We start from the raw sequence: 15,922 nt of genomic DNA, 5'->3' as shown, positions 1-15,922 counted from the left end.
GGGGAAAATAAAACTAAAACTGATAGGAGGGTAAAAATAGGGCCGCGAGGCGGCCCATTGATGGCGCGGAGCGCCTTCGGGGGGTTGGGCCGCGTAGCGGCCAGGGGGCGTACCCCCTAGTATTCATATATGGACTCAATTTCAGACTTATTACCGGCCTACTTGGCTGCTTCAATGTGTGTGGACCTAGCCGACGAACGGAGCCGAGTCGGGAGTGGGGAGGTGGGGAGCGCTGAGCCTGAGCGCGAGTCTCTGCGTATGCGTCGTCGCTAGTCACCGCACACTAGTCTCCGGAGAACTGGACAAAACAGCCTCGAAAAGTGACTTCAACGGCGATCCAGTACTTTGCGACTCTATTGTACTCTATGTGTTTTGTCAATTTAAGTCTGGTGTTTTCGCAATTTCTGTGTTTTAGTGTTTCGTGTTTTCTTATTTTCTTCTTAATTTCATTTAGGAAAAAAATCTGAGCTCTGATTGGCTCCTAACATCACCGATCATCGGCATCACTTTGCACTGATCAATTCGTTTGATGAATGACATTCGATCGCGAAAATTCGCTTATAAAGACGGAGTGCTCGTATCTAAAAGCACGGGGAAAAAGTGAAGCCTAGTTTGGCGCTGGGTGCTTGTGTGTGTAAATGAGCGCGGGAATCCATGGCGGCAAACGGAAATTTGATTTGAACTTGTCCTCTTGATTTTTCCAAATTTTTTTTCGAAACGTATTTTAAATGCCTAAAACGAATAAATTATGAAAGTTGGGACTGCGTCCTATTATAATACACTTACTTACTTCTTCTCGGTAACAGGCAGTAATCTCAGATAAAGTTAGTTTTTCTTCTGCTCATGGTGGTTCTGCAGGTTCAAACAGGCCGTTACAGTTCTAGATGCCCGAAACTCCCAAATGAAATTAATCGGTCGACGACAGACTAAAGCTAACCTAAAGTTCAAAAAATATGAGTGGGTAAGTGAGTTTGGGCAAAAATTAACCTAGAATACTTTGTTTCCGCAATTTTATTTAGTTCCCGCCCTACATTTGAATTTCAAACTTGTCCCGATTTCGTTGCCAATCCTCTACCCGCCGTAGAGGTGGTTGAAAAGAAGCTTCATTTTTTGCTTTTAGCCCTCCGTCTCCATGTCTTTGGTCTATAAGGAACTGTTGAATCCCCGAAAGTAAAAGCTTCCACCTGTCGCCTAGAGTCGACTGCACACACAGCAAGTGGGGACCCGCAAGTTGCTCATCGGTTACATCGGTGAACTTGCAAACTGCGTGGGCCGCGCAGTTTGCACGATCAACACTCAACACAGCGGCACCGGATGTGCCACTTGCAGGTCCCCACTTCTGCCGTGATAGCGAAGAGAGCCGTAGATGCAAAAATGAAGTTTTAGTCCAGTCATTCTAGCCAAAAAAAGGGTCTAACCTCGGACAAATTAGCACAAACTTCTCTTGTGTTTTAAAGCACTCCAAAACATGTCTAGAGCCCCCCCAAAAAAGTTTACCATTAGCCCCCCTCAGGAACACAGTCAAAATTGCGTAAAACAAAATGGCGGCCGTCTGAAATTACGTATAAATTGATTCTTGACTTCGTCAGCGTTTTCCCGATTTTGCGTAATTCTAGTGCATCCAGTGAAAAAAATCATTCTTGTCGTTTTTTTAGAGGATAAAATTTTGCTTACAAATATATATTAGTTGTTTTTAATTTCGACTTGTTGGTGCCGAGCTACGAAGTCCGACACCGAAAAAAAAGGCTAGAATTTTCTTGAAATTTCAAGTTTGGTTTGTAACTTTTAAAATACAGCTTCGGCATAATTTTTTCTCTCAAAACTGTTGGTACCAATGGAAAGAGCATGAAATTTTCTTTCCAAAACACATATTACATCAAAATTTAACCGAAGGTATAAGACCTTAATAGGGCCTTTATGGAATGGTGTCAAATTTGACATTTTTTACTTTGTGTAAATTTTGGCTTGAATTTCGATTAGTGTGACCCTTTTTCACGAGTATTCGACTATTTTTGAAATAAATTTTGTTATTAATTTAGTCATGGTACATAGTAAGGGGAGAAGCACCTTAGAGGGATGGTCGACCGGGGGGGGGGGGGGGGGGGCATACCTGATCCGTTTACTGTTTGGCCTATCGCAGCTAAAGATTCTAAGAAAAAAACTGTAAAACACCTAGTTGTCGGCAGATTTTCATGAAATTTGGTGTACCCCGGTATATCGATCTAGGAAATTCGAATTTGACCTTACTTTCAGTCTGAATCAAAATTCAAGATGGCGGAAAAAAGATGGCGGCAATAATTTGTTAGATACCTATTTATCGACTGATTTGCATGAAACTTGGTATAACCCTGTATTTAGCCCAAGAGAATTTGAATTTGATGTCGAATTTAACCGGAATTGAAATCAAAGGTGGTGGGAAGAAGGTGGTGGCCATAATTTTTTAAAATTAAAGATGGCGGGTACAATTTGAAAACTACCTATTTATCGGCAGATTTTCATGAAACTCGGTGTATCCTGGTATTTTGATCTGGTAAATTCGAATTTGACGTTACTTTCAGTCTGAATAAAAATTCAAGAAAGTGGAAAAAAGATGGCGGCCTTAATTTTTAAAATATGTGTTTATCGGCTGATTTTCATGACATTGAATATTACCTAGTATTTTGACCAATGTTTGTCGGTTTTGGTTGCCCGCCATGGATTCCCGCGCTCATTTACACACACAAGCACCCAGCGCCAAACCAGGCTTCACTTTTTCCCCGTGCTTTTAGATACGAGCACTCCGTCTTTATAAGCGAATTTTCGCGATCGAATGTCATTCATCAAACGAATTGATCAGTGCAAAGTGATGCCGATGATCGATGATGTTAGGAGCCAATCAGAGCTCAGATTTTTTTCCTAAATGAAATTAAGAAGAAAATAAGAAAACACGAAACACTAAAACACAGAAATTGCGAAAACACCAGACTTAAATTGACAAAACACATAGAGTACAATAGAGTCGCAAAGTACTGGATCGCCGTTGAAGTCACTTTTCGAGGCTGTTTTGTCCAGTTCTCCGGAGACTAGTGTGCGGTGACTAGCGACGACGCATACGCAGAGACTCGCGCTCAGGCTCAGCGCTCCCCACCTCCCCACTCCCGACTCGGCTCCGTTCGTCGGCTAGGTCCACACACATTGAAGCAGCCAAGGAGGCCGGTAATAAGTCTGAAATTGAGTCCATATATGAATATTATCTAGGAGTAACATACATTAATGGATTCATGATGGCTTTGGATATCTATTTAAAGCAAAATTTGTACAAATTAATACCGATGGAAATAAAGAAAGTCGATAAAATACAAGCAGTCCTTGATTTCTCCGTAAGCCACCGTGTTAAAAAATTCCGGTTGGTTCACACTTGGTATAAGTCAGAAATTAAATCCCTGTATGAATATTATCCAGGAGTAATATACATCAATGGATTCATTATGGCTTTGACTATCTAATTATAGCAAAATTTGCACAAATTAATATCGATGGAATTAAAAAATGTCGAAAAAACACAGGCAGTCGTTGCTTTTCCCGTAAGCCGCCGTGATAAGAAATGCCGGTTGGTTCACACTTGGTATAAGTCAGAAATTAAATCCCAATATGAATATTATCCAGGAGTAATATACATCAATGGATTCATTATAGCTTTGACTACCTTTAAATAGCAAAATTTGCAAAAATTAATGCTGATTGAATTATAAAATACCTAAAAAACACAAGCAGTTCTTGATCTCTCCATAAGCCGCCGTGTTACAAAATGCCGTTGGGTTCACAAATGGTTCACACTTTCCGGAGCACACGCGGCTCGGAAACGCCTGTTCATGGATTGGCTTCATCGGCGCTCCAGTACTTTGCGACTCTATTGCACTCTATGACAAAACACAACAGATAGAGACGACAGAACAAAAATTTTGGTGAGAGATGAAGTTTCTGACATCGATTGCATCAATTCAAAAATCGAATTCAAGTCCCGAGGTGAATTCGAAATTTCAAATCGATGATTTCAATCGCGAAAATTCGCTTTATGTCTTTGTTATGGACAATTACTAGGGAGCAACAGTCATCACCCTAGTTTCGGCTGTTGACTTACCTACCTACATGGTCGATGATGAGCTTCGGATGACGTCATGAGCCAAACAACTTTCCCAAACGTCGGCCATTTTCGGTTTGTTTGCAAAACAAAACTGCCAACACGTTGTTGAACATCAACCATGTAGGTAAGTCAAGAGTGGAGTGCTGAAGTCCCGAAAGTAAAAGCTTCCACAATGGCCAAGATACTACAGTCTGTCCGAGATGGGAATAACCGTGGAAAGTCGGATTTAATTGCTGTTTGTGGGTGTGAAGGTGGTGGGCTGGAAAGCAAGACTACGAAGCCATTATCACGCTTGAAGACTTTTATTTAACGAAAATGACACACAGCCATCAAAGATATCAAAAGACCAAAAAGACACGCAATACAATGTTCATACCGCCATGATGGTCGGCTCACGAATGAGGGTTGTTGTCATCGATGGCTGGTGAGCCACCGACAACCCCAACACCTCCCTTTTATAATAAAAAAAATTCCTTTTTCCTCCCTTACCCGAAGGAAGCAAATGCAATGCAGCCAGTAAGGCATTTTATAAATAATAGGCCATTTAGGCATTGATAAAAACAGAGAAGCCATTGGGGCATTAATCGTACACATAGCCATTGGAGCATTAATCGAACAAATAGCCATTAGGGCATTAATAACTCACTAGCCATTGGGGCATTAATTGAACACATAGCCATTGGGGCATTTATAAACTCACAAGCCATTGGGGCATTAATAACTCACTAGCCATTGGGGCATTAATTGAACACATAGCCATTGGGGCATTTATAAACTCACAAGCCATTGGGGCACCAATAGAGCAAATTAGATTACCTATCAGGCACAATGAGCAATGAGGTACAGACGCAATAATGAACAGAGAGCCGTAGAAGCCTTCATGAACAAGTAGCCGTAACACAACATTGAACAATGAGCCGCGAAGGTGTTGATTAGTTTAGAGCCGAAGAGGCATTAATCGCAAATAAGCTTTTATGAAGCTAAGATTGATAAAAGACACCATTTTTTGCTAAAATTTTAACACTAAGTTTTATAAATATTAGGCATCATCCTGTTAATTAAAACACAGTTAAAAATATTATACACTAGCATTTCATTTTCAAGTTTATAAAATACACAAGTGCATTTCGTTACTGCAACATTACAATGACAAAAGTAATTACAGACACTGATATAGAATAGGCTGTTAACAGATGACAAATTTGTCTGAATTAGTTGAAAATGTGTTATACATAATGGAATTAGTACAAAAATATTACACTGTTAATTTGGATTTACTTTGTAGTGCATAATATGGTCCGATTATTTTGTAAGAGACCGGAATTTACTTAGAAACAAAGTTGGGATCCAGCTTTTTTGGGCAACCTCTACCGAAAGTTCTAGTGGCAGGTTTGATTGGAGAGGCAAAAATTTGATTAAAGTTACTACTTGATTTATCAAGATTCCGTATGCCTACTTGATGAGTTACAGATTCAGTTTGCTGCACAGGGGTTGATGAGCTTGGTTGAGTCTCAAAACCTAGAAAATCCTCACTCTCTGAGCTTGACTCATTTAATATTATTTCTTGATTTTCAATGACAGTGATATCAGAGTCTTCCTCGCTTAACGGCTCAGATTCTTAGGATTGAGATTCAGTATTCTTTGATACAACAGGTAATTTCACAATGTTTGTTTGACTAAATGCGGGAGGTTCATCACTTTGTATTTTATCGCATTCACTTTCAATTTGAGATTTGGAATTTGAGTTCAACTCATCGAAGATCCATAAATGATTTGTTTGTGTTTGAGGAATATGGCTACACCGCTTTCTGATAAACTTAGAGTTTCTTCTCAAGATTACTCCATTACAGTTTTTAACAATATATGACCTAGGAACATTAGATAATTTTTCCACAATTACTGCTGGGTACCACCTGTTATCTGTGTCAAGAAGCCATATGTTCTCACCACTGTGGTAATTTTCTTCAGATTTTGCTGTTTGATCATAATTATGTTTGACTTTGTCAAGATGATTTTGCCTTTTAACTTCTACATTAACTGTCTCAGCTTTTAAAACTTTTTCACTAATAGGAATTTGAGTTCTCAGGACTCTTGACTATTCGGTTTTTAAAATACAATATCTCATCATTAATTGTTAGATCACATCTTATTTTGAAAAATGGCTGGAGCATTTCTACATTGCATTTAGTCCAGTCTGTCATAAGCAATTGCTTGACCTGATTAAGAGGATCATTTCGAGTAGCGTTTTGAAGTTCTAAGAATTTTGCATTGGACAGCTGAAATTTAACATCCACATAGTGAACAACATCATTCAGTTGAATTTCATCCTCAGGTTTATTACTAACAATAAAGTTTCGTGACAAAAGATCAGCTAGGAGATTATCTTTGCCCGGTAAGTACTTAACTTCTAAATCATATGGAAGCAATTTCAGCAAAAGACGCTGCAATCTGTTGGACATTATTTGAGAGATATTCTTTTTATAACTCGGCTCTAGTGGTTTGTGATCGTTTTCAATTAAGATTTTAAAATCATAGACCATGTTGTGAAAACGTTTTACCGCAAATACAATACTAAGTAGTTCTTTCTCTATTTGAGCGTAGCGCGTTTCAGCATCTGATAAGTTCCTTGACGCAAATGCAACCGGCTTTTGATTCTGGAGCAGACAGGCTCCAAGACCAAATTGTGAAGCGTCACATTGAATAAGAATTGGCTTTTTGGGATCAAAACTAGTCAGATTGCTGATGGCGCACACTGCTTCCTTGATTTTATTAAAACTATCAGAATGAATTTGTTGCCATGTAAACATAGATTTTTTTTTCAATAGTCCCCTAAGCGGAGCAACTAGATCTGCTAATTTTGGGATGTGTTCCCTTACATAATTGATGGTTCCTAAAAAACTTTGTAGCCCTTTCCGGTTTCTGGGATTCTTTAATTGCAAGATTGCTTCAAGATAATCAGGATTCGGAGAGATACCTTCACCACTAATAACATGCCCCATATAGTTGATCGTAGATTTCTTGAATTGGAATTTATTTTTATTAAATTTAATATTGAGCGATTCAGCCCTTTTCATCACTTCTTTAAATGCAATATCATGTTCCTCTTCCGTTGACCCAGCAATAAGGATATCATCGAAATAAATAACGACATTAGGAATGTCTCCAAAATATTTGGTTAATAATTTTTGAAAGATCTCAGGAGCGCACACAATGCCAAAAGGTAATCTTAGAAACCTATAACTACCGAAGGGTGTGTGAAACCCCATTAACTTCGATGCTTCATGTGTAAGTCTACAATGCCAGAATCTATCTTTAATATCCAGCACTGTAAAAACGTTTTTTCTAGCTAGTTTAGGTTTAATCTCTTCGAATGAGGGTATGAGAAATAATTCTCTCCTAATGTTTTTATTTAAGTTCCTTGGATCAAGGCAGATTCTGATCGAATGGTCGTCCTTTTCCACAACAACTAAATTACTATACCATGCAACATCAGAGACATCATTAGATATTATATTAGAGATTAGCAAGGTTTCTAATTTCTTCTTTAAAGATGGTAAAATTTTATGCGGCAACCTCCTGGGAGGATCATTGGAAGGTACAGAATTAGGATTAACAAAAACATCAACTAGATCAGGAAAAGTTCCGAGACCTGTAAAGGAATTAGGAAAATTAATAAGCACTGCTGCTTCATCTTTGAAGGCTGAAACATAATCAATTTGTTGTTTAACAATGAGACCTAGATCAACGCAGGTTTTTAAACCTAAGAGAGGCACAGTGCCTGCTTTAGTTACAGTAAATAAAATTTTGTATAATACATTTTGACCAGGTAAACTGCAATTCAAAAGTACATTACCAAGTGTTTCGATTGGATTACCGCCGTATCCCAGAATGATCGATTTATTTGGCGTCAGCACATTATCCGCATTCTTGACCTTTTGAAAGATGTAGTTGGGTAGAATGTTGATTTCCGCACCTGTGTCCAGTTTGAAGTCAACGAAGGAGTTGTTCACACGAATTATCTGCATCCAGAATTTGGCTGAACTACTTGGTGTATCGTTGATCGCATGGACTGCTTGGGTATTGGTTGGATCCTGTGTGTGAGATGTACTGGCGGTTGCTGACTCACTCAAATTCACCGACATTTCAGGAGAAACACTAGTTTTGTTTACAATACCTGGAGACATGGGCATCACAGAGCAATGATTATAACAATTGACTAGAACATTTTGCTTCACGGAGAAATAATTATCATTCATTACTAGAACATTTTGCTTCACCGAGCAATTAGAATTTAGTGGATTTTGCATGTCGGAGCATTTGTTAATTTCACTTAAGGAATTTGCTTCAGCGTAGTTATTAAAAACACTTAAGGAATCATGCTTCTCGGAGCAATAATTAAAATTTCCACTTATCGGGATGGGTTTTTCAGTGCAAAAATTGGAGACAGAGAACGGATTATGCTTCCTGGAGCTATCATCTATAACACTATTAGGGTTACGCTTTTCGGAGCTGTCATTCGGATAAATTACAGGTTGAAGCTTCTCGGAGCTAGGTAAGGAACAATCAACAACAATTTCATCGATTATTACAAAATCTTGTGCATCAATGTAATTGGCATAATTAGAATTAAACGGGATAGAGGCATTAATGGAAGATGATGCTAAATTGACTGTATCAGCTGAGCGCTGAGCAGGAGCACTAGAGGAAGGTTTAGAGCGCGTTTCACAGACACCTGCGAAGTGATTAAAGAACCCGCACTTTGAACATCTTTTGCGGAAGGCCGGACACTGACGAATAGGATGAAGTTGTCCGCAGTTTTTACAGTTGATCTCACTTACTTGCTGCAGATTTTCTTGGGGTTGAGTTGAGCTGGTTCTTCCTTGCTTGGAGGTACTCGCAGAGTTCTGATGACGATTATTAAAGCTGTTTCGCTGTTTGCTGGAGTTGGGTCTGGGCAGATAGCGACCTGGACCGCATCACTTTTCGCGTCTAATTCGTACCCGATAGAATAGTTCTTGTAACTTTCTTTGAACCGTTTCCAATTCGTTAAGAGATCCCGATAGTTCTAGAGGTGATGGCACTCTCAACTCCATTGTTAAAATTACCGAACAAGAGCACACATAAAATGGAACAAAAGAACAAAAATCGAAATGAGGCTAAAATTGATTAAAACTGGTTATTTAAAACTTCATGATCGAATCATGACTTCGAATGACTAGATTACGCGAGACTTACGAGTCTAGTTACGGTTTTAGAGGCGATGCATGGCGTGCTGGCACAGTTGATGGCTGTCACTTATCCTTCTTGATCCTCGTCGCCATGTTTGTAGGTGTGAAGGTGGTGGGCTGGAAAGCAAGACTACGAAGCCATTATCACGCTTGAACACTTTTATTTAACGAAAGTGACACACAACCATCAAAGATATCAAGAGACCAAAAAGACACGCAATACAAGGTTCATACCGCCAAGATGGTCGGCTCACGAATGAGGGTTGTTGTCATCGATGGCTGGTGAGCCACCGACAACCCCAACAATTGCACTGTAGAAGCAAGGGTAGCGTTCGAGCTATTGCCGCTATCAGACGCTGAATTTAGCACCTGAATGTGGAAGTCAACAGTCATCGCCCAACGGCTGAAATTTAGCAAATTCGAGTTATTTTCATCCAGATGTGTATTAAATCTACTCGAATAGTTCAGACAAATTCAAAATTGGTCCGATGGTTGCTGAGAATCGTTGCTGAATTTTGCGCGTCACGCGCAAAATTCAGGCATCGGGCCGGTGACTTCCACATTCAAGCCACATTCAGCTCCCACATTCAGCGTGTGATTGCGGTGTATTGTAATGCCTTTCTCACACGATCAATATGAGCTATCAATATGGCGAGGTCATAATGCGCGCGCAGCTTGTACGACCAATCACAGCTCTTCGAGGCATCAATATAGAGCGGCGCCGCTCTATATTGATGAGATATTGATAGCTCATATTGATCGTGTGAGAACCCCTTAAGATGAAGACACTGAACCAACTCTGTATCGTGGCGCACCGCACAGAGGGCTGGCTCCTAATGAATCGCTTGCCGCGTCGCGCCGCTCGGCGCCTAGAACAGGAGTTTTTGGCTCCAGGTTCAAATCCCGGGGAAAACCGCTGCTCCGAGGCCCAAAGCCTCCTGTGCGGTGGCTGCGGCGTGCGCGGAAACCCCGACGAGTGACAGTTGACGAGGGTCGAGATACCCCCCACCCTGCAAAATAGTGCAAATTATTCCGACTTTCCACGGTTCTTTCCATCTCGGACAGACTATAGTGGAGGGTCTCTTGTCTCTGGTAAAAATTTGATGCACTAACACACTCACAGATGAGTTCCGAAATTCCGAATGTTTAGGTACGGTCAGTCTAGGGGGTATTGATTCAGCGGAGATTCCTGCCTTGAGCCAGGGACCAGTTCTATAGATACTATTTTCTATAGATATCGACGGTGAAACTACCAAACCACGTATCTCGGTTTGCGACGTCGCAGACTTCCTGTCATACTTTATTTTTTAAATGAAAAACTACTCAACATCCAGTCTTGAAAATTTCTGTGATTTTTCCTCTTCGTGCGGAGAAAATTCCGTGAAAATTTCAAAGAATGATATTGATTTGGTCTACTTCAAAAAAATAAAATGTGAGCGTAGATTTTTAAACACCGCAAACGAGATACGTGGTTTGGTAGTTTCACCGTCGATATATTATATGCTATAGATAATAGAACTCGTCCCTACTTGAGCTCGGAAGGTAGGGTTAACAAAAATCCCACCGAATTTCCATCGCAAACTATCTGGTGCGCAATCGGGAGCATTGATGTTTCCTTTCTGCAGACTCACTGCACTCCCCACGCCCCGAGGGATTTTTGTCAACCCTCGCCTTTCGGGCCAAGCAGGAATCTTTTAAACTCAAACCAACTTAAACGCCCTTTTTTTTAAAGGAGAATCTGCATGATTTCTATTCCATTATACAGGGTGTTTCAGACCACCCGTACCAGGCCTTTCTCTCGGTTGTTTTAGATCGTACGAAGTCGAAGACCGCGGGATTGAATAGGGATTTGACCCCAAGGAATCCGAATTTCGTGGTCTCGAAACCTCCCCACCCCCCTTGGGGGGTAAAGGGGGGGTCACGATGCTAAAAGTCACGGTTCCCGACCGAATTGCGGATTAATCGCATCAGAATTGAAAAGCACGGAAAATTTCACGTGAAATTGACCCCTTAAAATCCATAATCGGCCCATCCAAGGCCCAAAAATGACCCCCTAAAGAGGGGGACAGTACCCCCCTCCATAATTTCTCTTTGGTTTCAAAATTGACGTAGATTCGCCAGAAAAAGATAGTTTCCCAGGAAAGCGACCCCGAGAAATCCAAATTTCATGGTTCCGAAGCTCCTCTAGTTCCCCTTGGGGGATAAGGGGGGCCCACTTTTAAAAATTGGGGCTCCTTTCCGAATCGCAAATTGATTGCATCCAAATTGAGGAGCAGAACACTTTTACATCTTAAGTGACCCCCAAGAGTTTTAATTGACCCCCCTGAACGGCAGAAAGTAACCCCTAAGGAGGGGGGCTTTGCCCCCTCCAAAAATTTTTCAAGATTCCTCTTTGGTTGCAGAATTGACGTCAATTCTCCAGAAAAAGACGGTTTCTGCCCAAAAGGGCGGGTAGCGGAGCTTAGGGACCATGAAATTCAGAGTCCTCAGGGTCGATTACCTGGAAAACCGTCTTTTTCTGGAGAATCAACGTCAATTTTTTAAATATGTAATCCCATAAATTATGTAATAAGGCTTTTAGAAAATCTGATTATAAAAAATGTGTAATAATGGCAAAATTACAGCAAAATCGTGCTCAAGGGGAGTTTCGAGAGAACAACCCCAACCTAACCTCTAAACTAAACGAAAACATTTGCAACGCGCGAATGTTTTAGGCTTTGGATAAAAAATTTCAAAATTTAGAATCACCGTTTCTAGGCGTTTCTTATAGCCTCCTGAATGTATCCCCAGAAGTTTCAATATATTTCATTATAAATTTCATGAAACATTCGAATAAATTTCATGAAATTTTCCATCTCTGGATGTTTACACGCGAAAAATAGGATCCAATCCTACTTTTGACGTGTGGCTCGCGCCGTTCTCGACTCATCCTATTGGTCGAAATCACGAAAACCAGGTTGGCGATCGACAACATGACGGATTTGTTATTACAGCGTTCGTAAACAACTGGTGCTTTTCCCACGATTTTGCTGTAATTTTGCCATTATTCAACATTTTTTATAATCATAATTTTAGTAATTGTTGCTTAAGCACTTTTACGTAATTCCTTAAGCTATATGTGGCTTATTTATCCTTATTTAGCTTGACATAGGGCGTTGTTTTCTAGTTCTAGTGAAGGTGTTTAATGTCAGATCGAATTCGGCCTATCACTGGTTTTCAGATTATTCTTGCTGAATTTCACATTAACTTAAACACAAATTTGGTAGCTCTATTCAAAATTTTATGACTTAAAGTGCGGGATGAACGGTCGTAGTTTTACTCAACTCCAATGGGCCTGTTGCAAACTTTTGCTAGAGCAAAAATAAGAGTTGTTTCCTTTATATAATGCCTCAAAAATCACGATGTGCGCATCGGCAAAGTCTGAAATGCACTCATAACTTCACAATCTGCGTAAGAAATTTGCGTTTTTTTGAGCTTCCCGCTTCAAAAACGATACTACGGCACAGGTGAACATTTTGTTAGAAGAGTCGCTCCATCGTCGGCAATATTCATCATGGCCGACGCTTGCGCAGTTCCGCGCGTATTTCGAGGAGAGTTCAAGGTCAATCAAGGCGGGTGAGGAAAATATGAACGTAAACACGCCGATTGTTATCTAGTCTAATCCTGTTCAGGTGTTATCTCGTCCCATCACAGGTGTTTTGGCGGATTGTCGTCGGCCATGATGAGTATTGCCGACGATGGAACGACTCCTCTAACAAAATGTTCACCTGTGCCGTAGTATCGTTTTTGAAGCGGGAAGCTCAAAAAACCGCAAATTTCTTACGCAGATTGTGAAGTTATGAGTGCATTTCAGACTTTGCCGATGCGCTCATCGTGATTTTTGAGGCATTATCTAAAAGAAACAACTCTTATTTTTGCTCTAGCAAAAGTTTGCAACAGGCCCATTGAGGGGCTTGGAGGACGAGGCGTATAAGTGCAGATTCTGAAAAAAATTGAGTTATTAATGATTTCAAGTAAAACTACAGTCTTAATGCATACCTATGCTGTTAAAAATTCGCTTTTTCTCCCATACTCCAATTTTCAAGCTTCAAGAAGTCAGTTTTAACTTTCTTTACGCCACAAGGATCCATGTAATTTCGAAACTTCAAACATGTAGGTATTTCTCGTAATAACGAAAACTGCACCTATACGCCTTGTCCACAAGCCCCTTAATTATAACCCCTGCAGCTCTAAATGTTTGTGTGTATCAACAGAATTGTGTTACCAAACGGATGAAATTTGCGCATTTTTTACTCCTTTCACTTACCTACCTACCTACCTATTAGTTGATGATATGCATTGATGCTTACCTATCATATTGTCTTAACTAGAACTCATGCTCCTTTTCATCCAACCAACTTTACAGGCAAGACACAGTATACAGAAGCAAAGCAAGCGCAAAGCTTTACAGGCTACAATTGAGTGATAGCCTTACTAGTTAATCATCTGCGGAGAACTTTTTTACTGTATCCACACGATAGTGCACCGAAATTTTTCATCTCAATCTAGCAATCCTCTTATACCCTGCTAAAAATGACAATGTTGGTAACAAGTTGGTCTGGCTCAACAGCAGGGTGAATGGAACCTGTTATCATATACACCGAAAAAAAAATGAAGTTAATTTAACATTCTGGATGTAAAAAAAGTGTGCGAGAACTTACAAAATGCTAAAATACCTGCCACAGCAGTTACTTCAGCAATGCCAAGATGTAAAATTAAGTGCTGTGGCGGGTAATTCAGCACTTGTAAGTTCTCGCACACTTTTTTTACATTCAGAATGTTAATTTAAGTTCCCTTTTTTTTTCGGTGTATATGATATCAACATGTTATCATAATGATATCAACATGTTACCAATATGATATATCACATACTGAAAAAAAAAGTTCCGATAATGCCAAAATGCTGCAATTTAGGCGCGCTGCACGCTCTCAGGCTTAATTTTCATCGCGGTCACCAGAAAAGTGACGCTGAGAGAACCCGACAATTGGACCGCGTTTAGCAGAAAGGAACCAAGCCACATCAGCTATTGCCAATTTGAACGGGGCAATTTAATTTTTTACCAGAAAACGTTTGTGCGGATCCCTTTGAAAATGTTAAGGAATTTGCTTCGTACTATGAAGAAAATTCACTGACATTTTCACGAAAATCCGCACAACTGTTTTCATGTAAAAAATTAAATTAGCCAATAAAATTTGGCAATAGCTGATGTGGCTTAGTTCCTCTCTGTTTAACGCGGTCCAATTAGTATTCGCCAGAATTACCTAAGCCGCGCTGCGCCCGAGTTCCCAAGCGGTCAAAGCAGACCGATCGCATTTTGGTGATCAGCGGCATACCACCGATCAATAAAAGAAAAGCCTTATAGGAGGATGCGTTAGGATGCGTTCGAACGCATCCTTGGAGGCTATGTCTACAACGAATTCGTTGTAGACAACAGTGAAAAAACTGAGGAATATTTCGTTGAGTTACCTATTATCTGCTTGCCAGAGATGCTTTCTTGCATGGTAAACAACGGGCCGCAACGGAAAGTACCCGGTGAGAGCGTGTTGTTTTTTGCTTTGTTTTTTGCCCTGTCAGGACATACTGCAACCTTAATAATTGTTTTTCAGTGTTCTCTTAGCTCTTTCACTAGCTTTCTCCCTCTCTCTCGGGTTTTTCCTCCTCATCTCGCTTTTTCCCCTTCTTTTTTTCGTTTTTCCCCTTCCTTTGATCTTCCAGTCTTTTGGGCGCACCCCTCTCTGCCTGGGGCAACCGCTCCACTCGCCCTTAGGACGCCACAGCCCTGCATGACCGGATATTAGGTAATTTTTTACTTGGTACTCTATTTGTTTTATTTCATCTATATTTAATAGGATGCGAAACCCGCAAAGTTGCCCCCTTAAAGAGAATCGACCATAGAGAGGGAAATGCAAGGGCCATTCTTCAAGGAGTAAAATCATCGATTTGGCATCAAAGCTCGGGGATCAGACTTGATTAAGCTCATTCATTCGAAAGGCTTAATTACGCTATCGTATTCGCCGGAATCTGAAAGGAAGATCCTGGATATGGGGCAAATGAATAATTCATTCAAAGATAAAAGGACAGAGGACAAACCCACGTAAATCCTCAGTTTCCCATAATTATCGCAATGATACTACCTACTTAGTGTGAAATGCTATCTCACGGTTTGCGCCGTGATTACCGTAGTTTTCTCCTTTTCTATAATTTTTCCTTCAGAAACGATGACTTCAACTGTATAATTTTCTTCATAATTGTAAAAACCTCTCTACAAATATTATTGTGCTGGGGGATACGCCCTCCTGGCCGCAACACGGCCTTTCACCCTGAGCACGCTCGAAACGCCTCCTCGCGGCCTTTTTTTGTAGTCGCAACGAAAATATGATTCATATTGTGGTGGTTTCCAGGATCTTTCAGCGAAAGACTCTGGAAACCCCATCAAACACCCTCCAACCAACTTTGGTGGAAAGCTCCAGTGCGTCGTGGGTGGTATGCTCGGGCGACGCACGGCAAGCCAGAGGCAGGCTGAAAGTGGGT

Source organism: Bemisia tabaci, chromosome 2, assembly GCF_918797505.1.
Source record: "Bemisia tabaci chromosome 2, PGI_BMITA_v3".
NCBI classification, from domain to species: Eukaryota; Metazoa; Arthropoda; class Insecta; order Hemiptera; family Aleyrodidae; genus Bemisia; species Bemisia tabaci.
The sequence above is the reverse complement of the archived record's forward strand: the minus strand, read 5'-3'. Positions refer to the sequence as shown.